The 24135-nt window shown below is 42.6% G+C and overlaps 1 long non-coding RNA gene across 1 annotated transcript; it reads left to right on the top strand.

The window, feature by feature from the left end:
* Nucleotides 1-12098: 12098 nt before the first annotated feature.
* LOC308397618 lies at nucleotides 12099-12742 on the top strand. The gene is made up of 3 exons (XR_013971820.1): nucleotides 12099-12163; nucleotides 12302-12401; nucleotides 12625-12742. It is a non-coding gene; the product is annotated as an uncharacterized lncRNA (long non-coding RNA).
* The last annotated feature ends 11393 nt before the right edge of the window (nucleotides 12743-24135 follow it).

Genomic DNA, 24135 nt, shown 5'->3' with positions numbered 1-24135 from the left:
TCAGCCTTGTTCTGGAACCTCCTGGTTGATGTTTAATCAGACTGGGAGTAACAAACGTATCCAATGACATATCTAAGAAATTGACTTCTGCCTGTACTCAATGACAAACTCTGAAAATTAAAAAAAAAAAAAAGCCTCACATAGAAAACCATTTAGATTAACACTTAAACCTGGTTTTCCCATCAACCTGCAGCCTTCTGATGGGTGGTCTATACTTTTGGTAGTGTTTCCCCAATGTGTGACCCCTACTGGTGCTCATGACCCCCCTGTGACCTTCTAGGAGTCACTGTGGGGAATGAAACAGATGTCAGAGAGTTTCTTTATGAGTTTCTAATGTGGAGAGTCCCTCGGCTCCTGTTTAACATCAGCCGTTTGTTTTCAGAGGCATTTGTTTCTGTGCCGCTAACCTGAGAAAAAGACTTATGCTTAGAGATGAATGCAGAGGCTGAAGGTGCTGAAACATTTGTGATCCTGGAAAACATCTGATCATTTCCTCCACCACTTGTCTCTTTGTACAAAAGACAAAACCTTTTCTTCTTCTTCTTTTTCTGACCTGTGTAAGAGACACCACTCCTAAAGTCTGCATGCTAAAGTCCACTTGGACAAGAATCAAACCCAGAAACTATCCCTGATGTGTCGTTGACATGTGGTTATCCATCCACCCATTTTCTGACGCTTATGTGGGTGTTGGAGCAGCAGTCTAAGCCAGGGGTGTCCAACTCCAGGCCTCAAGAACCAGGATCCTGCAGGTTTTAGATATCACCCTGGGTCAACACACCTGAATTAAATGATTAGTTCATTACCACGCCTCTAGAGAACTTCAAGACATGTTGAGGAGGCAATTTAGCCATTTAAATCAGCTGTGTTGGATCAAGGACACATCTAAAACCTGCAGGACACCGGCCCTTCAGGCCTGGAGTTGGACACCTATGGTCTAAGCAGAGATGCCCAGGCCTCCCTCTCCCAGCCACTCCACCAACTCTTCTGAGAGGAGGTCAGCTCATTTCCAAGAAACAACAAAGACCTCTTCCCGGGTCTACCCCAGTGTCTCCTCCCAGTTGAACGTACCCAAAACACCTCAATGGGCTCCTTTCTGTGTATCCATGTAACTATGTAAATATGTAACCACTTAAGAAGAGAAATCTCTTTTTGGACTCACTCAAAACAAAAACTTTTCCTGTGCCACGAATTGCTTCTGACTACTTGCACAAGTGAGATTCAGGGTTCTGCCATTTAATTAAAATAAAATTGATTTTCTATTTAATGTTTCCATGATTTCACTCACTGATTTCTGGACTCCATTGTCCAACAGACTAATAAAATAGAATTTTACTCACCAAAACAGAAAGCAGCTCCCTAACGAAGCCTTTTAAGCTTCTGTTTCAGCTTTTAAGCTGACATTTTAACACGGGACCAGTGAATCTGCTGCTGAAAGCTAGAATCACACTGAAAGGCAAAGAAACACGTTCTCATCCAGCTCCAGTGCAGATTTGTTACATATGTGTAGAGCATCACGAGTAAAACAACTGCCGTTCAGAACTTTAAAATATAAAAAAGAAATAATTAATAAATAATTAAAATATATGAAAGTCTGTAATATCTGTGAGATTAAAGCAAATCTCCGTCTCAGGTAACGACATCAAAATGTGTCCTGCTCTCTTTGGCATGAAAATATTGTCACCTTGATCTAAAGTCTGGAAAAACAGTAAAAATTCCTCACCTGCACTAAAGCGGTGCAGTGGCTTTGCTGCAGGTTATAATAGCACGCATCAGAGCGAGTGAAACACGCTTTATAACAGGAGGCCAGACTCCTGTCCCGCCCTGCTCTCTGGGTTACTGAAGAGTGCAATAAATCAGTCGCAATTCATCCAGAATTATGCTGCATGGATGCTGACTTACATCAATAGAGGAGCGCAAATTGCACCTAAACTGGGCCTTTAAAGGGGCTACCTGTTAGATTCTGGATTGGCTTTAAAAGCCGCTGTACTGCTTCAGACTAGCTCTCACTCAGGTCCCTCAGATCTGCTCAAACTGCAGGAGCAGCTTTCTATAGAGGGTTGTCAGAGGAACATGTCGAGATGAGCTTTACTGTTTTCAGTATTTACCTTGTATTTCAACTGTTTATTTATTATAACATTTAAAAATGAATGTTATAATAAATAAACGTTTATATACATTTAATAAACATCTTACATTTTTCTTCCTTTTCATATCTTTTCTATATTTCTCACTCCCTGCCCAATTGATTGTTCGGATGTTTAGGTTAGAAAAATTATATACATTTTTTTGTTAGTGGTTAATGTTAAGAAAAATGTAACTGGTCTGTAAATATATTAACAATGATTTTTTATAAGTTTAATGATGTTATGCTATAATTTATTAATGCAATGTTTACAGACAGTTTTGAAATAATCTTATTGTTTGCTTGTTTGATAGTTATAAAACACTTCAGTAATTTCTTTTTATCTTTATCTATCTTTATTCTGTTTTTCAGTTATTGATGATTAATTTGTAACTCTTAATTTTATTTTCTCTTAGGTTTCTTTTGAATAAATGTATTTGTTTAATATACTTTATTTTGTGCAAACATTTCAAACAATTTTTATTCATTTGATTCTTTTTTTGCTTTTTTCTAACCACCATGCTCTGACATGTTTTCAGTATACCTTTCTTATTTCTTGTCTTTATTCTGTTTTGTTTCATCAACACTTGACATTTTCACTATTCAGTTTTTCGTGTAATATTTATTGTTTGCCAATTTTATTGATTTCATATCTTTTATTTTTGCAGCCCTTAATTTTCTCTTTTGTGTGTGTGTGTTCATGCGTAATTTTTTTATTTACTTTTTGAATTGCATTTGATTAGTTTGACAGGTGCTGTATAAATAAAGGTTGACTGATTGATTAGCTTCAGAAATGCTGATGTGTGGGGGACTCGCGGCAGCTTTTTCAACACTCACGTTTCCATCATGTCTGGTGACAGAAAACGAACTTTAATCAACTCTTAACAGGTGGAAAGGTGCATTCATAACTTCACAGGGTTTGGCACTCACGGCAAAACAGAGCCTACACACAAAATAACTTATTTTAAATTCTTTGTATTAATAATTTACTCCTCAAAATTATGGCTGACTTATCAACATACATAACCAATATAAAAGTAGCTATAACACATGATTGGAGTCTTCCTGTAAAACACAAAACATTTACACATTTTGTTGTTGCAAAGGTCAAACACCATCATTTCATCTCAGTATAATTCTAAACACTGTACCCACTGATACGACTGAAGCGAATGATACAAGTCAGATTTCATAATGGCAAACAGTTCGTGTAGGACATATTTCAAGTCTTTGCTTTTGTTACTCTTGCAGTGAGGTTCAGCTTTTATAGCCGGGCCTTGTTAACCCTTCTGCACTTTTATGTCTTCATATATACACTCTCTACCTGCTTACAGGCAGCATCCTGTTGAACTTGACTCCTTGAGGCTCTGCAGGGTGGAGGCCTGCAGTAAACCTGTGGTCCAACATTAAAGGAGACGACTGATCAACAGCAGATGAGGTCGCTGACGCTCTGATCTGACGTCGCATGTAGCCGGTTTTACAAAGGCGAGTGAAGCCCGGAAACACGGCGCCATTTATCTCATAAATCAGCAGGACAGTAACCAAACACTGGACCTGTGGGTGGATGTAATGTCTCCGAGTGTATGCACTGCAACTGGGAATGAAAACTGCAGCTGGTATCTCAAAACGAAACAGAAATAAAGGGTTTTCTGATAATCTTGTATTCCAGATGAATTTAATATAAAGTCTTGGTTGCTGTCGGTTGAAACACCTGAATGCGCAAGTTAAATATCGGATTTCCAATCAGATCAAGTGTTGTACCAGCATCCTTGTGACTGAATGTTTCCAGTGCAACAACAAGTAAGTTGTCTCATTAATGAACCAATACTGTAGGTGCAAGACCAAAGCAGCTCCAACACACATGGAGGCATGGCTTTGCTGATGCTGTACAAAAAATGCACTGAAACCTTAAATTGTTCCAGGTAGAAACATCAAAGTACTAGATTTCAACAGGCCACAAAAATTAAACCTAAAAATACAGATTTTATCATTAGAATGACAACATATAGACTTGGAAGACTAATTGACATAATATAAGAGCCAGCAGAGAACTGTCACTTGCTTTTTAAGTCTCTGCAGAGAGTTGTGAGTGAAAGTCAGAGTACATCATCTGGAATAGTGAGACCAGCTCATCTGGTACTGACAACGATGCCATGTTAAAAGTCACTTAAAACATGTTTCTTCCATATTTCTGATGCTCAGTTTGAACTTCAGGCAGACACGGTGAAGAAGACTCTGTCTGAGTCACTGTCATGCCTGACTGGATACTGAAGGAAGTGACCAGTGAGCAAAAATGTAGCTTTGGTGGAATTAAACTGCTGTTCAGACAACCTGTGGCTCAAATTTGAGCGAGAGCAGTGGATGAATGCTCTAATTGTGTTTAATTTGTGTTGTATTTGTATACAGTATATTCATTTTGTTTTCTTTGCTCATTTCAAACATAGTTTAATAAGTTTTTAGTTGAAACCCATTTTTGTATACAGTACTTAGTTTTGAGTACTGTTACTGTTTTATTTATTTATGAGGATTTAGTGCATGTGTAGCATCCATTTCATTGTTTTGAGGCAGCTGAATAGTGTAGTGGTAAGACCACACACCTTTGGAGTGAAAGTCACACGTTGAATTCCCTCCCAGTATCCCGTAAGGGTCCTGGCTAGGCCCCCATGCCAAACACCAAACCCTGGAATGGCGCGGCTACGTCTGCAGCCTGTCCACAGCTCGGACACGACACAGTTCACTACATGTTGTATTCTGTATGATTGTGTACGTGACCAGTGAAGCTCCTTTCACTTCTATTATGTTTATTCGAATGTTTAGTAATAAATATGAAGTGAAAAAAAGTGTTTGATCACAAGTTATTTTGTTTAAAAGAATAGCTCTATATAGCTTTATTATCAGTTTGACCTTCAGATCAATCTTTACCTCAAAGGAGAGGTCAGAGGTCAAATGTGACATATTTTAAATCTTTTCTATATGTTAATAATGCACACCACAGTTAGGTATAAGGCTTTTTGTCAATTTATGACCAACAAATTATAAAGCTGACATTGAAACCTTGGCCAAATTTAAATGGATTGTTAATATGACCCCGGTCTACACCCCTACAAAGTTTTATCAGAATACATTCAAAACTTTTCCAACTATCATGCTCATACAGAGAGGAACAGCAGCCTCACAACAGAACTTGTTGTATCCTGAGCTTAACCTGAGCGGTTGCTATGCTGGGTAAAAAACAACAAAAAAACAAAAACTTGAAACAGAAAGTGCCACATCAGAATTCTTCTTCTGCGTTGAAGTTCAGCACTTTTGAACATCCATCCATCCACCACGCCCTCCTCGCAAAGCTGACTTCGTGGCTTTAACATGTACAGTCATTCAACACGATTATTAAAATGTAAAAGACGTAGGTGACACCACAAAGCCCACATAAAACTGCCCTCACACTAACTCTCACTCTCCCCTTAGTGCCGGACTCCTCTGCAGATATCTTTCTGCAGGCGTTGTAGAGCGATGTGTAATGGAGAAATGCGGATGGACCACCCACCCTGCCGAACCTGAAACTGGGTCCACAGAGGCCAGTTACTCTGTTTCCACAGGTCACTCATGTCCGACTTGTTAAATTTGTGAACCAGGAAGAAGACGGCGTGTTCAAGCTACAGCTGAACAAAGACATCTGCTGTGCAGAAAGGAAAACGGAGTTAAAACGTAAAACTCCGATCAGAAAAGCATCTTTTCCTGACTCTTCATAAACAATTTCAGCTTCCAAAGCAGAGCGTAGGCCCGACAGCACAGTCTCATAAATCTCCTCTGAGATGAGTTACAGCAGCTCGGGGACGCTTTGGTGTGTCAGACGAGGGGCAGGCATGTGAAAATAGCCAAGATCATCACACCATCGCTCATGGAGAATGTCCAACCACGCAAAGAAATAGTCCCACTGAGGATTTTCTGACATTTGCAGCTATGTATCATCAGTCTGAATTCATGAGAGAAGCTCTCCTGCAGAAGTCTGAAGAATTGGATTTTATTCTTTTATCCATGTGCTGGAAGAGGCAGGCTTATGTAGAGTGTGAACATTCAAAATCTGCCACATTCCCATTAATTAGACACCAAAACACTTAAAAAAGGAGCCTTGTTTAAACATAAAGATAGCTCTCTCTAAAACTTCAAAATGTGGAAAATTTATGAGCCAACATAAGAAAACAGTTGACTTAAAAACAAATAAATAAAATAAAGGATTTAAGTGAGATCTGCGCTTTATTCTCTGCAGTTTGTTTCATTGTTTTTCTTTTTTATTAACATGAATTTTCTTTGTGCTTCTGTCATTTCATACATCTAACCTTCATAACAATGACCATGTCAAAATATAGTATTTAACGAGTGTAGTGGAAACTTTACAGACACACTGAATGATTTATTTTAAACTTTTAAAATAAACTCCATTGTTTTTAAATAGGTGCGGCTCGCACGCCACAGTTTGTTGCTGTCATGTGAATCATTTGCTTGAAGATTCAAGTTTGTGTCTCTACAGACTGTAATTTTCTCTCGTCATTCTACTTGCCTCTGTTACTAGAATAATATACTGCAGTTTGTTTGTATAACACTATCAAAACTAGTTTCACAAGTGCTCCATGAAAGCACAAAGAATACAAATCATATACATAAGAGTGCACCAAAACCAAAACTACGAACTCTAATGATAAATTATAATATAAGCCATTAGTTTGATGGAGGATGTCTTGGAATGTTAATAAAATAAACAAAAAAAATTAAAACTCACACTTTTAAGAAAGCTAACAGATATAGATAAGTCTATAAAAGTGATTTAAAAGAGGGAAGGTCTTTAAAGCACTTAGAAGAAGCTCAAAGAAATGGGAAGTCAGAGCTGCGTTATTAAAATCAGCAATATGTTGGCTTTTCTTGGTCCTTGTAAGAAGTCTTGCTGCTGCATTTTCAACAATGTGAAATCTACAACACCGGTTTAATATCTAGCTCCTTCGGTCTGTACGTTCAAGTGTTTCTATGCATTCATAAGCGCGTATGAGTGTGTCATGTATAAAAAGTGATTAAAGGTAAGGAGGTGTGTGATTTGGTTTGTTGTGTTAAAAACTCAGTTAGACTAGATGTAATTCCAGAATTCTGAGTGATGTGTCCTGAAAGACCAATACTAATCTAAGTATCTAATCAATGTGTGATTGAGAAAAGTTGTTGTAGGTTTGATTTATTAGACAAAACCTTTTTTTTACACCTGGAAAAACATGCACAGTGTTTACTAGACACTGAATCCTGTGACTGATTTATAACCCGCCAGTGCTGCAGTGACAAGTTAAGAGTAGGTGGATTGTAATGAACAGTGATGGGATGATACTTGTTCTATTGTGCATGGAAAAGCTCAAATATGGGAAACAGACGAGTCTACAGGTGACACCAAGAGGACTGTGTTATCTTTCTCCTCCTGCTGCTCATCATCACCAACATGCAGGTGATGTTTTCACACGAGGTGAGCTATTTTGTTGGGATGTTGCCTAAGTTGTCGTCAGCTATAACCCCACGGTGCCCATTTTTGGTCCTGGTTTTATCGTTTTCAGTGGAGCTATAAGCTGAGGTCATGTGGTTTAAACTCCAGTAGATGGAGAGGCTGCAAAAACAAGATGGCTGCCAAGCCCTCCTTGAGCTCAATGCATCGGCGGCTGTGCTCCCCTGGGAGACCTGTGTCCAGACTCAGAGGTGGAGGAGGACAGATGGTGAAAGACATCGAGGTCTGGGACTTCTTTCGCCTCTGTTTTGTCTGCGGTCCCCTCCGCGTTTGGTCACGGTGGACCAACCGGTCGGGGTTTGACGTCAGAGGGGCGAGGATGCGGTTACGGGCCTCCAAGACCGCCATAACGGAGATCAGAGGCGGCAGGCTGTTGGCTGGGCTGCTTCACTGTACACAACAGGCAGAAGTAATAACACACATGGGTGGATCTGACTCCGTGACTTCATGTGGATCGGTCTCTTTTTTTTCTGCTCTGCTGTGAAAACAATGGAGAAGCTCATAAAGACGAGAAGAGAGAAGGTTTAATATCTCAGACAGAAGTGCTGTAGCCTCATTTTGTTGGATTTTATTTTGATGGATGGGCTAATTTAAGTTTACGAGTGAAAAACCAATCCTCTAAGAACAACACAAACCTAGAAGAGCCTCAGAGAGCACGTACCTCCGCCAAGCCATATCCCGCAATGTCATTGTTCAAGAAACTGAATAAAATTCCAGGAACCGTGCCTTGATCCGGATCTCCAGCTACAGTTTAGCTAGCTCTTCCTTCACAACTAGATTATTTTTTTAGCTTCAAAATAGTTCTGAGAAAGTTTTCACTTAAGTTTTCAGATACTCAGTCCACTTTAGGTGAGAGGTGAGATACACCCTGTCCATCACAGGACTGATACATAGAAACAGACAATAATTCACAGTTAATTTAGAAATGAAAATTAACCTAACAGAGTGCCCAGAACCACAAACACAGTGATTCATTTAGAAAAAAAGATTAAAATATAGCAACTACAAAAAAACTGGATTTCTGTGGGGTGTGGGCAGGTGGGACAGAGTGACAGGTCAGGTGACTGGCATACTTGTTGTGCATTTCCCAATTAAACACTCTTCCTCTTCATGCTAAAGGTGCAGAGCCGACAATGCAAACACACACATCAGATACGGAGGGCTGCTGCTGGGCTGTGAACTGTTCTGGGAAGAGGTTTCGAGTCACTGTGGAGAATGTGCTTCGCCCACAGGGTTATCTTTGTGAACCAACAGTTTGTGTGTGTGTGTGCGCGCGCGCTCAGCAGTGCAGTTAAACTGCTGGTGGGCTGTTGTCTATACAGAGGTGAATCCATGGGCGGTACAGATTCCTGTTATAGTTGCTTCATGCAGCAGTGACTGACCTTAAATTCAAGTTAAAGATATTTGAGACGAGGTCAGGCTTAATCATCCTAACATAAGATAGGACTGCACAGTTCTTACATTTTTAGTTTTGTTCATTATTTATCTCTGTTACACAGTTACTCGCAACACACCAAATTGAAAAGAAGCCAAACAGGACAAAAACATTCTCAGGTTTTAAATAAACCTACAGGTTAGAGCACTGAAAGAGAAAATAACTAAGCTATGATCTGCATCTACAAACTCTGTGGTGTTGCTATTTGTATTCTTGTATCTATGAACAAAGTCAAATTACATTCTCAATCTTGTCTGAAGCGAATGCTGTTTGAAATGAAACAAGAATTAACAAGAAGGAAGGTTTTAAAAGCTGGAGCACACACACACACACACACACACACACACACACACACACACACACACACACACACACACACACACACACACACACACACACACACACAGGTGGTGTGAACCTGTGAGGTTGCACATAGGCCTATTTAAACATCGTGAAGAATACCTGCTTTAATGTCACAGTATGGATGGCGATTGTCTGCAGAGTGCTGCCATCTAGCGCCAAATGTCATAATTACATGCGAGGCATTACAAAGCATTCACAACAACCATGGCTTATTGTGACAGTTATTATTACTGTGGGTTATAATATTCTCATTTGACCTTAAATAGTTTCACATTTATTCTTAGTCAAAGTTATTTGCAGCTGAAAAATCCTGCAAGTGTAAGAGTCTTGGTGCACATTAAACACTTTATGACCACAACTTTATTAATATGAACTCCCAATTTTTCCTCATCAAAACTGGGCTCAGTTTGTTTCAGTGACGTTTTTAATCTTTTTTTTTTTTTTTAAGATTTTAAACCCAGTGGGCTGGGTTTAAAATCTTTGATGTCAAACACTGATCTGACCTGATTTCAGGGACAGATGGAGTTTAGTCTTATTAGTTTTTAAAGGTGGGTTAACTTAATTTATAGATAATTTATTTATATTTATAATGTATAAATTTAAATAGATTATGGATTCAAACATTTTCTTTCAATTTGGGTCTCAGGAAACAAACTTTGGTTTGGCTGAAGTCTTTTCTTTCTCAATTTTTTCAAAACCAGTTTTTCTTTTCTTTTTTAATTCTTGGAAATTTGGGAAGCCGTTTCTCTTTGAACATAAAGTTTTTTCCTGGTTTTTCCCTCTGACTGTTTTCTGTATTTCTTAAAGGAAACTGTCTGTAACTTATTTAAAGCATTTTTGTAGAATAACAGATTGTCAGAAGTGTGTCTGCGTTTAGGTTTTGGAGGGGAGGTGCGCAGCTATTTAACTCTGGTCATCATATTCAGACCATGACGGCGCTGTTTCAATCTGTAGATGCATCCCTGCTGAAGTACAAAGATACTGGACAGTACAGGAGCTGAAAAAAATGAGAAAAAGTGAGAATATAAGATCAGGCTGTAAAGATTTCACTAGTGTTACCAAACACAAAGCCTGAATACTTAGTGAGCATTCAAGGTGCAGACCACCTCCAGGCATTAGCCATGTCCTTCACTATCATGCTGTTTTCTTCACCCTACACTCTACCCTACAGTACAGTGCCACTGGGCCATTTCTCTACACCTAAAAGTGAAAAATCAGGGACTTCACCAGGTTGAACACATAAAAGAGCACATTTTTTGTGTCACGTTGAAGCGGAATGTGGAAAGCGTCATATGTTCAGACATGTCTCGGAAAGTGTGAACTCTGTTTCTGTGAAAAAGCTCGCTCCTCAGTGAGTTCTAAAATAGATCTCTGAGTACGACGGTGTTTATTTTTTCTTGGCTTCTGGTCAGGATAATGCTGCGGTTTCAGAGGTAAATATCACTCTGAAATATCACTGCTTGCCAGGTTTCCACCAACATGACTGCAGATATTCTCGCAGGAGTCAAAGCCGCAGCGTTGGCATTGTCAGTGCTTTGCTTGAACTTCAGGGCTCCTTTGGGAGATATAACATTTTATTTATGTTATTTTCATCATTCTCAGAAAAATAAAAATGACTTGAGGAGAAAGAAATATTATTTTGACACATCATGTTTTTTATTCCTTTTAGTGTTTTTTTAATAATAAACTAAAGGTTTGCTTTTGTTTGCACATATTACTCAAATATTACAGTGTGTGTATATATGTATGAGCTATGTAATAGAAAAGGTAGCTGCAGTATAAAATGTGATGTATTGATGTTTATTGTACACATGAATCAGAGCAGAAAACCCACACTGCACTTTTTTTTTTGCTGTATGTTAAAGAGCTCTGTCCAGTAAACCACAGTGATTTTGACTGGTTTCAGTTACTCCATGATATTTTTACAAAACACATGCTGCTGTTGTCATGGTTCTGGGTCATTTTGATCCAATGTTTTTGCGTTCCTGTGTTTTGGTGTTAGTTTGTATTATGTTTTATTATTTAAGGTCCCTTTTGTAACCTATGTTTGCTTCTTGTACGTTTAGGCTCCCTCTTTGTCTCTTTCTCTTTGTGTGTCGGTGCTCATATGTTTGTGTGAGTCCTCATGTCTTGGTTCCCTCTTCTGTGCCCATGTTCACTTCCCTGTGTGACATTCTATGTTCCCCCCACCTATCACGTTTATCCATGTTTCCCCAGCCTGCCATGTCTCGTCCCCTCTCTCTCCCCTGGTCCCTCACTACCTCTCCCGTCTGCCTTTCCTCCATTCCTCTGCCAAGCTCATGTGTCAGTCCTGCATTCTTTTGTTTCCTGTTTTATTGTGAAAGTCTTGCTTTTCTTGTTCAGTGTGTTTAGTTTTGCTTTCCTGGTCTCTCTGTGTCTAATTCATCTCAGCTGTGTTCCTCATGTGTTTTCTGTTCCCTCGTCTTTGTATTGTGCATTTAAGCCCTCTGTTTCCCTATGTCCGGTGTCATGTTCTCCCTCATACCAGCTGTGTTCTATTCTTTGTTTTGTTTGAGCAATAAACCTGAGTTTTTGTGTAATGAACCGCTGATCTGTACCATAAGTCATCCTTGCGGGGGTTGTCGGAACTGTATGCGCAGTCGCACTAAGGACAGATGTGCTCAGAGGCATGCCCCGTAACGCGTATAGAGCAGTCTGTCGCGGCAGGAATAAGTTGTACAAAGTCCATGTAAGTTACGATAATACTTTGATAAGTATGATAAGTGTGTTTCTAATGTAAGGTATGTTGCTGCGTTTGGATTGTGAGCTATCTGAAAACCTTTTTATTCTGTATTTACGTTACTTACATCCATGTGCTATTTTTTAGCTAGACATGTGTGTCATGCAAGCTAGCAGCACCCCATGAGAAACGGGCCGAAGTGTTTAAGTGTTTACCGGAGTTTTGCACCCTTGGCAAGCGGACTGAGGTATGTGATGAGAGATAATCTGTTGTTATATTTTATTTAACTGAACTGTGTAATCCCTTGATGCTGTTTGAAGTAACCCCTTTTGTTTTATTTAATCTGTGACTGTATATCTCAGAATTACTTGTTTGAACTTGCCTGAATTAACTTAAGCTCATTGTTGTTATTGCTCATTGTTATAGTTCAAAAAGTACTGTACGGGTATCAATTTTTTCTTATTTTATAGTTTTCACGGTGCTCAACGTCCAGAGAATGAGCCGTGTGTGGTGAGGAAATAAATGGCTGCACCCGTTAGAGACTCTTCTGTCGTTCTTGATGCCAAGGGCTGCTACAGTGAAAACTCAACGCTGCCTTGCAGCCATCTACACTCATCTTATTCTTTCGTCGAACTGTGAGTAAAGGAGTGTATCGCATCATCCAGAGACTGCTGGATCAGTAAAGGACTCAAAATAAGGACATTATAAATACAATGTCATGCACACCTTCATCTTGTAAGCTGTGTGAGCAAATGATCTTCAACATGGCAGTCTAAAGTAATGCAAGAAAGAAAGGCCTCTTCTGTATTTAACACAGTAGCATGTAAAGTTGTGATGCTGAATATCCCACATTTCTTGCATCAGAATGTCTAAGACTGAATCTGGGCTTTATGCTATCAGTTGTACTTCTGTAAAAACTTAAGTGGCAAATTGTCTGATTTGAGGGCATCATCAGTATTATTTGGGTTTTGTTGCCAGTCTGTGAGGTTAAAGGTGTAAATATCTAAGTTGAGTGTTAATGTAGCCGCTAAACTGGTGGAACTAAATCTTCACCACCACGCCTATACAAGCAGAAAGGGGAGTGAGTGGGTCAGCGCTCAGAGCACAGAAATTTAGCTGGCTTCAAACACACCATTTATTTTCAGGATAAAACACAGTCAGAACCCCAAATACAAGCTAAAATCCCCGTATACAATAAAAATAGTGTTTACAACCCGCTAAAAACCCTGCCGGCAGGAATGATTAAACGCTAAAAACACAAAGCTAAATGAATGTTTTTCCCTATACTAAAAACTCCCCCCCAGGGTCCTAATTCTCCCAGTCCCGCAACACACGGGCAAATTCTCCTGAGCTGAGAGAGACAGGAGAGGAACTCCTCTTCCGGGATGTGGACTCTCGCCAGCAGAAGACCAGGGAGGAGGCTCCTATCTCCACCTGACTGTGCGCAATCGTGCAGTCCAGCTACTCTCCACCTCCGCGCACGGCCTCCCTCGTAGCTCCGCCAGATGCAGGCAGAGGCGTACCCCTGCCCTACTGTGGATTTCACGCGTCGCCTCCCACGGTCGCTATTCTGTCCGTCGGGACTGGATCGCCGGGTTGTGCTGGCCGATCGCCGAATGTCTCGTGGCGCCCCACAGTCAGGCCAGAGGTCCTTCTTCTCATATGCTGGCTTGCACACGTTTTGTTTTCCAGCTCTCCACTTTTCGTGTGTCTCTCTCTTTTTAGTCTTTGCGCTCACTATCTCCCTTAAGTCAGTTTGGTGGCTGATAGGCCACCTCGGGGAACGCCCCCACCTCACAGGTGCCTACAATTGTCCGCTTAATCCACAGTGGAATAATAAAAAACATATTGTTCAATCAACACTAAACACACACTATAAATATGGAGATAAAATCATGCAATAGGAATATCAATAAACAAACATGCAATATCACTATTACAATAAAATCATGCAAATAAAATCGACACCCTGTACCAACACAGTCTGATCCAAAACAAAATATAAAAACACAATTTTCCACTGTGTGACATCCCCCCACATTTTACCTGTGACAGTCCCTGTCACCCTAGTCAAGCGACCTGTAACGGGCGGGTGGCTGACCAAAATTAGGCCTTGTCGAGCGCCGCACCTCTGACAACTCTCCCGGCTGCTGGGCTGGGGCGCTGGGCACAAAACCATAAAATGGAGGCTCAACTAGCACCTCTCCCTCAACGCTGACTTCCTGCCCCTCTGAGTGGTAGTCTGCTGCAGGGGTAACGCACAACTTTAGTGCATTCCAATGGAGGACCTTCTCCCCCCCCCCCCCCCCCTTCTCCGGATGCACCCTATATACTACTTCTACTACTACTATTGCCAACTTCTTCCACTACCACATACGGCTCTGAGCTCCAACCTGGGTGCAACTTGCCTCGTCCCTGCCTATTCCTGTCCCTTATCCAAACTCTCTCGCCTGGCACCAACGGCAGGGCCCGTGCACTTCGGTCATAAGCCCTCTTGTTTTGCGTGGCTGCTGCCCTCATCTTCTTCTTAGCCATCTCATAGGCAAAGGATAGTTTCTGGTGATGGTCCTTAACCCACCCTCCCAGGTTGTGGCATGGAGAATCCCGCTCAACACCTAGGTTCAAATCCACTGGCTGCCTCAAATGCCGCCCAAACATCAGGTACGACGGCGCATACCCTGTGGCACTATGGACAGTATTATTATATGCTTGTAAGAGCTCTGGGAGATATTCTGGCCACCTCTGTTGTCTCTCTGACTCTAGGGACCGAAGCATGTGCAGCAATGTCTGGTTCATCCTCTCAACCCCACCATTTCCAGCCGGATGGTATGGGGTGGTCTTGCTTTTTGTAATGCCATAGCACTTACACAGCTGGTACATCAGGGCAGACTCAAAACTACCACCTCTATCTGAGTGTAGCCTGGTCGGGCAACCGAAGGTCTGAATCACGTGAGCCCAAAGAGCATGCACCGCAGTCTGAGCAGTCTGGTCTTTGGTAGGAACTGCCCAGGCGTACCGTGTGAAAAGATCGGTCATAACCAGAATATTCTGGTACCTGTCTGTGGGCCTCCCCAATGTAAGAAAGTCCAGGGCCACAACCTCAAGGGGATAGGACACAATAACGGGATGCAAAGGGGCTCTAGGCCTATTTCTATCTCGTAGGCCACACGCAGCACACCCTAGCTGGAATTCGCGCACCTCCTCTTCCATGCTGGGCCAATAAAAGAAGCGACGTATCCTGGACAGTGTCTTTTCCACTCCCGCATGTGCCGCTGCCTCGTGATACTTCTCCCACACCTCCTTGTGTCTCTCTGCAGGACATAGAATCTGAAGGTACATTTCGTTAGTGTTAGGGTCCCTTAGTATTTAGTATTTATTTATTTATTGTCATTGTCAAGAACAATGAAATTGCGTTTGGGGCTTCCATACAACCCAAAAAAAAGAAGAAAATAATAAATACCCCTTAAAACCCAAGTGTACATATTTAACCCAGTGTGACTCCAATGCAATAAGACAATCCTTAGCAATAATGTTCGTAGAAATTCAGACAAAGACCTGAGAAACATGACAAAATACAACAATGCAACCCATTCAATATTATTGTACTGTGAGATATGATATCAGATATGATAGTTATCTATTTAAGAAAGAGGGGGGGGGGGGCAGGAGGGGGAAGAGAATAAAGATATGATGCACCAATGCAGACCAGTTCATTGCTATTAAGAAGTTGGATATGGTTATTGTCCGTGAGAGGGGGGCAGAGAGTTCAGGAGCCTCACAGCCTGTGGATACAGGCTGTTGGCCAGTCTGGATGTTCTGGCCTGTATAGACCTGTACCTTCTCCCTGAGGGCAGCAGATGGAAAAGGTGGCGCGCAGGGTGATGTTACCTCTCTGCACAGCGTATCCTCGCAAACCTGCAGCCTTCTCCATTGCTGTAATAACTTCTGTACAGGGCTAGGTAGGGATCTCCTCGTTGGTGCATCAGGGGGGATTCCCTGTTCCACATACTCCCTCAGGATGAGCAGATCCATGTCCTTTTCTTGAGCCTCCTTCCAGTCATTCATCTGCGGCACCAGCCCCTGTGCATCCCGACGTGGAGCACTCGTGGTGTTTATGTAAGCTGTTTGACAGTCTGTAGGAAATCTAGAGAGAGCATCAGCATTAGCATTCTCTTTTCCAGCCCTGTACTTAACCTCGAAGTCAAAGGATGCCAGCTGTGCCACCCAGCGTTGCTCTGTTGCCCCAAGTCTAGCATTCTGTAAGTGGGCCACAGGATTGTTGTCGGTATACACGACAAACTTGGCACCTGTCAAGTAATCCTTGAACTTCTCAGTAATGGCCCATTTTAGAGCTAAAAGTTCCAGTTTGAAGGAACTATAGTTTTTGTCATTTCGTTCGGTGGGGTGTAGGCTCCTGCTGGCATATGCAATCACCCGTTCCTTGCCATCTTGCACCTGAGCTAACAGAGCACCTAAGCCTTGATTGCTGGCATCAGTATAAAGTGCAAAGGGCTCCAGGAAATCTGCATAAGCCAAAATAGGGGGCTCGGTCAGAGCACATTTCAAGCTGTCAAAGGCTTCCTGACATTCAGCAGACCACTGGACCTGCATGCTTGACCTGCTAGAAATTCCCACGAGCAGAGCATTTAAAGGTCTAGCCAACCTAGCAAACCCTGGGACAAATCGCCTGTAATAACCTGCCAGGCCAAGGAAAGCTCTGACCTGACGGGTGGTCGAGGGAACAGGCCAGTTCTGGACAGCTTGGATTTTCTCAGGGTCCGGTCTTACCCCTTGTTGGTCGACAAGATGCCCCAGGAACTTCACCTGACAGTGGAACAGCTTACATTTGTCCAGCCTCAGCTTCAGACCATGTTGCCACAGCTTCTGCAGGACATTCTCCAATTGCTGTAGATGAGTAGAGAAGTCAGGTGAGTAGATTATTATATCATCCAGATATACCAAAACAGATTCAGAAAGGTGACTACTTAGACACCGCTGCATCAGGCGCTGGAAGGTGGCAGGGGCATTACAGAGTCCAAAAGGCATGCGATCAAACTCAAACAAACCCAGAGGAGTGGTAAATGCAGTTTTCTCCCGATCCTTAGGATCCATTTCCACTTGCCAGTATCCACTGGCAAGATCCAGTGTGGAAAACCACTCAGCTCTGGTCAGACATGTTAAAGTCTCTTCAATTCGGGGGAGCGGGAACGCATCTTTATGAGTTACTGCGTTTAATTTTCTGTAGTCTACACAAAATCGCCAACTGCCGTCCTTTTTCCTCACCAACACAATGGGGGCTGCCCAGGGACTGCTACTCTCCCGAATGACACCTTTTTTCAGCATATCTGCTAGAAGTATCTTAATCTCTTTGTACATCAGTGGTGGTAAAGGGCGATATTTTTGTTTAATGGGTGGTGTATCACCTGTGTGGATCAGGTGTTGGACCAAATCAGTTCTTCCGTAATCCTCCTCGTTCACAGCAAACACCTTTCGCCACCTCTGCAGCAGGGTCTGGAGCTCGACCTTCTGCTGGGGGGTCAAGTCTATGCCGTTAAGCAGTTGACTCACCTCCTCTTCAGGGATCGCAGGCTCTTCGGGCCCAGCTGCTTCAACTACGCCCACCTCGATCACACCATCGGATCCCATTGTCAGGCTAAGATCACTGTCCATCTCCACGTCCGACTCCTCCACCTGGTACAACTGGCCCATCTTCTGGTAGCGTCCTATAGTCACTTCGTATGGATTAGGGTTACAGACCCGGATAGGGAGGCTCCCTCCTTTGACTACTGACAGGGTTCGGGCTACCCCCCAGGGTCCAGCATCAGGTAAGGCCTCCACTAGTGCCAAGCGTTCTGTCCCACCCTTACCTTTACACGTCCGGCCCCAGACCATCACTTCACAGTTCGGGGGCACCTTGACTCCTCTGCGGCTAGCAGGTCGAACATAGCCTAGAAAGCCATCAGTCTTGGTGGTAGCAGTCTGTTGACAGACGGCAAACGCCTCTTTCCATGCTCTGCGGGACTTCAGCTTTTGAGGATGAAAAGCAGACTTGCCTTCGGCAAAAACATCATCCCAGCATGCACTAATAACATTCATACCAATAATTAAAGGGTGCGTGGAACAGTCATTTCTCACAACCACAACCCCTTTTCCTGGTATCTCCACCCCTTCTACCTCAAAATCCATGACCGCATAGCCTGAGTATGGTATCTCAAGTCCATTGGCTGCCTTTAAGGCGAACAACAGGGGTGTGTCAGTTTTATTCACTTCAGGGAAATGGAGATCCATTACCTGCTGTTGCACTAGTGTAACCTGAGAGCCTGTGTCTAATAATCCCGTCATCTTGACCCCTCCCATACACACCTCAATGAGTGGACATTCTCCCACAAAAGCTGTACTGGCCCCCTGATTGTTTGAATAGTCCCTTGTCCCCACCGCCTGGGCCTCGGCAGCGGGGTTTATTAGTTTAAAGGTGGTTGTTGGTCTAGTGTGCTCTGACAGAATCTGGCAATATGCCCAGCTTGATTACAACGATGGCAAATGGGTTCTCCCTCTCGGGTCCAGTTATTAGCATATCCAGAACGTTTTGGCTTAAACCTTGATTTATTAAAAGCTGAGCCGGCTGGGCTTTGCTGTGGCAAGAGCGGTTTAATTTCATTAACAACATCTTTGACGAGATCTCGCATTTGACCCTTGACATCCTCCATAATTTCTTTTTTAAATGTCTCTTTCCAGTCTGGTTCATAAGGTGGCTTAACACACCTGGACTCACCCACTGCCAAGCACGTAGTTTGCAATCCCTGGTGTCCCAACTGTTCCTCCTCTAGGAGCAATGCCTCCCGATGGACTGTTGCAAAATCCTCTTCTGGATGGTGACGCACGTAGGCTCGCAGGGTTTGTGACAACGGGCCCTCCCGCAGGCCCAACAGCATCTGTTCCTGTAAACACTTTTCAGTAGGTGCTTGATTTGGATTGCGCTGTTGTAGCCTGAAGTGCAACTCCCTCAACCTTAAGGTAAAAGATTTTACCGACTCATTTTGTTTTTGTATACAGCTAAAAAACTGCGACCTCAAAACCGCTAGGGAGTTATTGTCACCATATAGAGAATCTAGATATGCGAATATTTTCCTAATCTGGTCTCTATCTTTTTCTTCTAACACGCTTACTTGACGCTTTGCCTCACCGCTTAAAGCCCCAATTAAAATTTCTACTTTCCGGGCCTCAGCTATTTCTTGAGCATTCAATAAACCTTGTATTTGTTCTTTCCAATCTCCATATGAAACATCTGCTTCAGGACCCTTATATTTTGGTACCCAAGGGGCACCCGGATACACCGGCATCATCATCTCTATATCTGCACTCCAGGTGCGGAACACTGCTCCCCAAACTTGTATCCTGTCGACAAACGCCAAAATTATGTAGCCGCTAAACTGGTGGAACTAAATCTTCACCACCACGCCTATACAAGCAGAAAGGGGAGTGAGTGGGTCAGAGCTCAGAGGACAGAAATTTAGCTGGCTTCAAACACACCATTTATTTTCAGGATAAAACACAGTCAGAACCCCAAATACAAGCTAAAATCCCCGTATACAATAAAAATAGTGTTTACAACCCGCTAAAAACCCTGCCGGCAGGAATGATTAAACGCTAAAAACACAAAGCTAAATGAATGTTTTTCCCTATACTAAAAACTCCCCCCCAGGGTCCTAATTCTCCCAGTCCCGCAACACACGGGCAAATTCTCCTGAGCTGAGAGAGACAGGAGAGGAACTCCTCTTCCGGGATGTGGACTCTCGCCAGCAGAAGACCAGGGAGGAGGCTCCTATCTCCACCTGACTGTGCGCAATCGTGCAGTCCAGCTACTCTCCACCTCCGCGCACGGCCTCCCTCGTAGCTCCGCCAGATGCAGGCAGAGGCGTACCCCTGCCCTACTGTGGATTTCATGCGTCGCCTCCCACGGTCGCTATTCTGTCCGTCGGGACTGGATCGCCGGGTTGTGCTGGCCGATCGCCGAATGTCTCGTGGCGCCCCACAGTCAGGCCAGAGGTCCTTCTTCTCATATGCTGGCTTGCACACGTTTTGTTTTCCAGCTCTCCACTTTTCGTGTGTCTCTCTCTTTTTAGTCTTTGCGCTCACTATCTCCCTTAAGTCAGTTTGGTGGCTGATAGGCCACCACGGGGAACGCCCCCACCTCACAGGTGCCTACAATTGTCCGCTTAATCCACAGTGGAATAATAAAAAACATATTGTTCAATCAACACTACACACACACTATAAATATGGAGATAAAATCATGCAATAGGAATATCAATAAACAAACATGCAATATCACTATTACAATAAAATCATGCAAATAAAATCGACACCCTGTACCAACACAGTCTGATCCAAAACAAAATATAAAAACACAATTTTCCACTGTGTGACATTAATAAGTTTGAAACCACCACTCAACCCATTTGAGTTCAGATATATACACTTAAAAGGGCAGGTGCAACAAGCCAAAAATAAAATTAATAATAATGTTGTCCCCTGTTGAAGAAATAGACAAATCTACAGAGGCACAAGAGGCCAGGTCCAGCTCCATAGAGCGAAGACTAACAGAAAAGGGGCAGGAGATGCATGAACAGGAAGCCAAGAAAAATGAAAGGTCATTTAGCAAGGCATATGAGTCCTGGAAGGAGTTAGCAAGAGGAGTTAGAACAAAGCTGAAAGGTTTCTGCTCAAACGAAGACCTTGTTAGAACACAAACGGACATTAAGGCTAAAGAAGTATTAATGCATGAACTGTATGAGCCTATCCGACGTAATCATACTTCTACTCCAGATGTTGTCAAGAAAATGCGTGTGTTGCCCTAACAACAGAAATTTGTGATCTCATTAGTAAACGACTAGAAGATATAGATAAGACTTTTAATGACAGGCTCGAGAAGGAGCGTGTAAGGATGATATTAAGTAAGGAGGAGTATGGATCTGTTTTTGGGAAAACAGAAACAGTTATTTCAGAGCATTCAAAGGGCTCAGATTCATACTCTGGAGCCACCTCTACGACTTCTAGCAAACGTGTGGATGCCGAAGCTGACCTTGCAGCTAAACTAGAACAGGCGAAGGCAATGCAACGAATACATGAACAGCAAGCCAAGTTGAGTAGCTTAGAGCATGAGTGGAAAATCAAGGAAGCACAAATGATTGCAGAAATGACAGCAAAGCTAGAGGAAGAGAGAACTAAACTGCAACAGCTACAGGCAGAAAATGAGGTAAAAGTAGCAGCAGCCAGAGTGAGAGCTTACAACAACTACGATGGATTGGAAAGCCTTAAGTATGAAGCAGATGACAAATCACAACTTGATAGCCAAATCATTGAATCTCAGAATCCATTGAATCCACAGGCTGAATCATTTCGACCTCAGTGTGCACCACCTGAGATTTTGCAAAAGCAACAGGAGGTCAGCTTAACACAGGAGCTTGCAAGCTTGTTCGTCTCCAACCGTCTGCCTGCACCTGAACCCACAGTGTTCACTGGTAACCCTTTAAAGTTTATACACTGGAAGATATCCTTTATGGCATTGATTGGCCACAAACCCCTCCCCGCAGGAGAAAAAATGTTGTACTTGAAAAGTTATCTTGCAGGTGAGGCACGGAAGGCGGTCGAAGGATTCTTCTATCGAAACTCAGAAGATGCATATCAGGGTGCCTGGGAGATTCTTCAGGAGAGGTATGGAAGTTAATTTGTCGTCCAAAAGGCTTTCAGGGATAAACTGATGAAATGGCCAAAAATAGCTCCCAATGACCCAGTAGCCCTCAGAGAGTTTTCAGATTTCCTTCAAAGTTGTGCCGAGGCCATCCCTCATGTTAAAGGGCTGGCAATTCTAAATGATTGTGAAGAAAATCATAAACTTCTCAAAAAACTACCCGAATGGCTGGTACGCAGATGGGGTCGCGTTGTTGTGGATGAACTAGACAGATGTCAAGAGTATCCACCATTTGCTCATTTCACCAGATTTCTACAAAGGGAAGCTAGAATAGCCTGCAACCCCATTGCTTCTCCCTTCTTATTAACCACTAAAGTAACAGATGAAAGGCTTCCTAAGAGAACCAAGGCACTCAGCACCAATGCTCAAGCTAAGCACTCTGCAGGTAAACCAGGGACCTTAATTTCAAAGCCAAGACCACCATGCTTCGTCTGCAACGATGAAACACACGGTGTCGCCAAGTGCCCAACCTTTGCCACAAGGCTTCCTGATGAAAAGAGAGCTTTCATTCGTGAAAACCGTCTTTGCTTCGGCTGTTTAAGAAAGGGCCACACTAGTAAAGAATGCAAAAGAAGGCACACATGCACTATATGTGGTCGAAATCATCCAACTTGCTTGCACATAGAGAGAATTGAGGGAGCCAGTGAAATGTTAAACAGTGATTCACCATCTGCAGGAAATGAGACAAAGGAAGTCCGTAATGTCATGTCACACACATTGACAAGATACTCCTCAGCTACGTCTAGCATTGTTCCAGTTTTTGTGTCATTGGCAGAAGACCCCCACAGTGAGATTCTCACATATGCTCTGCTCGACACACAGAGCGATTCAACTTTCATCTTGGGAGATCTGGTCTCTGCACTAAATGTGAAGACTCAGCCAGTGCAATTAAGGCTCAGTACAATGACAGCAGTAGACACAGTCATAGCTAGCAAAGTGGCTTGTGGATTGCAAGTTCGTGGGCTCCATAGTGAGTCGCATGTTCAGCTACGCCAGGCATACACAAGGGATTTCATCCCAGTCGATAAGTCTCACATTCCTACAAAGGACACCGCACTTCAGTGGCCACATCTGAGGCAACTGGCAAACAAGCTGCAGCCACTTCAAGACTGTGAAGTGGGATTGCTGATTGGCTATGATTGCCCATCAGCACTGGCCCCTCTAGAAGTCATTGTAGGGTCAGAAAACCATCCATTTGCTCAAAGAACCGTGCTTGGCTGGAGCATCATAGGATCAGCAAATCCATATCTTGATAGAAAGGAACATCAAAGCTTTGTACACAGAGTGGCAGTAAAGGAAATGCCATTGCCTCCGGTCAATGATGTGTTAAAGGTCCTAGAAATGGATTTCAGCGAAAGAAACTATCAAGATAAATATGTTTCTCAAGATGATGTTCATTTTGTAAAACTCCTCGGCAGCACAATCACAAAAAGGAAGGATGGACACTATGAGATGCCACTTCCTTTCAAGGGCAGCTCTCCACCCATGCTGCCAAACAACAAGCGACTGGCTGAAGCTCGTTTGCAACACCTCAAGAGGAAGTTAAGGTCCAATAGGCAGTACCATGACCTAGAGCTGGGCGATATGAGATTTTTTCATATCACGATATGTTTTTTTTCATTTCAGGCGATAACGATATCTATCACGATATAAGCCAAATAACTATATTTGTAAGATTTAAATGTGCCGTTGCTCACAAGTAAAATGTGAAATAATCAGCAGCTTGTTTTTATTTAAATATTTATTTCCCATAATAAGTTCAACAGGGTAGATGTACTTAAGGAACATGAGACTTTTTCAGATAAATAAAGGCAAATATTGCAAACTACACAAAAGGCAGCCGCTAAAGCGTTTAAGTTTCAAAATAGAACAAACGAAACAGACTAAATTGTCAATTCCACTTATTCTAAAAATAAATCTTAGTTTGTTTTACAGAAGAACAGACAAAACTGACTAACTTTTGTCAATATCAAATAAACTGAAAACTAAAAGGAAATTCTCAATCTCTCCTTGTTGTATAGCTGAGCTTTTCAAACAGTTTTAACAGTTACTTTAGTCTGACAAAAGCCGAATGACGAATTAGCGCTTCCAGTCAGAGACTGAGGCTACGTCCACACGTACACGGGTATTTTTGAAAACGGAGATTTTCCGTTTTCGTTTAAAAAAATAATCCCGTCCACACATAAAGGCAGAAATGAAGGAAAACGCTGCTATGAACATGCCAAAGCAG

Source organism: Rhamphochromis sp. 'chilingali' (genome assembly GCF_963969265.1).
Source record: "Rhamphochromis sp. 'chilingali' genome assembly, chromosome: 5".
Taxonomy (NCBI): Eukaryota; Metazoa; Chordata; class Actinopteri; order Cichliformes; family Cichlidae; genus Rhamphochromis; species Rhamphochromis sp. 'chilingali'.
This window is presented reverse-complemented; position numbering and strand designations above follow the sequence as displayed.